This window comes from Phyllostomus discolor, chromosome 2 (assembly GCF_004126475.2).
Source record: "Phyllostomus discolor isolate MPI-MPIP mPhyDis1 chromosome 2, mPhyDis1.pri.v3, whole genome shotgun sequence".
Classification (NCBI taxonomy): domain Eukaryota; kingdom Metazoa; phylum Chordata; class Mammalia; order Chiroptera; family Phyllostomidae; genus Phyllostomus; species Phyllostomus discolor.
This window is the reverse complement of record NC_040904.2, coordinates 174,754,997-174,756,832: the sequence shown is the minus strand read 5'-3', so window position 1 is coordinate 174,756,832 and position 1,836 is coordinate 174,754,997. Positions and strand designations below refer to the sequence as shown.

Sequence of the window (1,836 nt, the reverse complement as noted above, 5' to 3'; positions counted from 1 at the left end):
TGTCAACATTTAAACTTATTCAGTGGTTTTACTGACCTCTGAACAAAGATCTTTAATTCTGATGACTCCATTCTGACATATATGCTATTTTGTAATTTTTTTGGTTTTAATTTTATTGTTTCATTTTTTTAATGATTGTTATTATCTTATATAGTCAATGAATGTATAGAATTATTTATATTTTCTTTGATTATCATTTCTTCTTGCTACTCAGACCTTCTATCTGGGATCTCTCTCCTTATTGCCTGAAGTCAACATACAGAGTTTCTTTTTTTATTGAGGAAAACTCTTTAGGATTTTTGTTTTGTTTACCTTATATTCACAATATATTTCCACTGGGAATATAATTCTATGTGATAATTATTTTCTCTTAGCTCACTGTAATGATCATTTCACTGTCTTCTGGCTCTTTTTGCTGCAGATGAAGAGCCAGCTATAAGTTTAATTGTAGGTACAGTATCTCAAAGGTAATTTGTTCTTTTTTCTCTAGTTGTTTTTAAACATATCTCTTAGTTTTGACATTCTCCAGATACACTATAATGTGATTAGGTATGTATTTTGTGGATATTTTTTATAGTTACCATTGTTACCAGTTTCTTTTTTCTTCTTTTTCTTTTTCATGTCAGGAGGGTAACGTGCCAATGTTGCAACAAGGTGTGACAGAGGCACACACCACGCAAGAGCGTGGATACCCGATTGCCCCACTGATGAGCTAGGAAAGGATGACCAGTTTCTTGAGCAGCCTTCTCCAGAGCTAATCTTTTAATTTAAAAACATGTATATGGCCCTGGCTGGCGTAGCTCAGTGGATTGAGCGCGGGTTGTGAACCAGAGTGTCGCAGGTTCCATTCCCAGTCAGGGTACATGCCTGGGTTGCAGGCCATTGCCCCCAGCAACCGCACATTGATGTTTCTCCCTCTCTCTCTCCCTCCCTTCCTTCTCCAAAAATAAATAAATAAATAAAATCTTTTAAAAAAACATGTATATGAAGGGTTTCAAGAAAGGAATAGTGAAAAGTGACAGTTCTGACGAAGAAGAACACAACAGAAAAGCACTCATTGGCTTTGGAAACATGAGAGTTGCCAGTGACTTTAGCAAGTTTCAACAACAGGAGACACCACATGAGGGTGTGCTGAGAAAAAGCTCAGAGCAAGTTTTCTAAACTGTTTGGATTGAGCAATTAACTGAAAACTTTCACTTCTCTTTCAATTATACTTTTAATAGCAACACATCATTATGAAGTTAAATAATTAGTACATCAGTTTAAGAAAGTTCATCAAGCTTTTCCACAAAGGGCAAATCAAGAAATTACTCTTAGAATGTCAATGAGCTTGTGAGAAAAATAATTAACATTGATTAAAAAATCAAAACAGATATTTCTTTTCTAACCCATAATAATTGACATATTCATAAATATATAAAGAGACTATTTACTTTAAAAGTAGTACTTCACCAGGCCTTCTCCACTGATCTTTCTGTTTCTCATTCCATATGTGCTTTTGTTATATTTTTCAATTTCCTCAAGGGTTTCAACCACCTACTTTCCTCTGAAACCACAGAATAAATCTCTAGTCTCTCTCCCTCCTATGAAACAGAACTACAGTAAGAATTCTCTGGTAAGAATGTGATTTTATTCCATATTCATATGCCTATAAAATCAACATATTTACAAGTGAACTCATTTTCTCCATCAAATCTGGTGTCTCATCCTCATTCCATAGCCTCATGAGTTACACTATCATTCATCTAGTTGACCCAGACAGAAACCTGGGAGCTAACACTGACCCCACTTAGCCAACAGCAATTATCAAAATGCATTCACTCTACCTCCTTAATA

General features: G+C 34.9%; 1 non-coding gene across 1 annotated transcript; it reads right to left on the bottom strand.

Moving 5' to 3' along the window:
* Positions 1–620: 620 nt before the first annotated feature.
* On the bottom strand, positions 621–724 carry LOC114514290. Its single transcript, XR_003686009.1, has one exon. It is a non-coding gene; the product is annotated as a small nucleolar RNA U13 (small nucleolar RNA).
* Between the last annotated feature and the right edge of the window lie 1,112 nt (positions 725–1,836).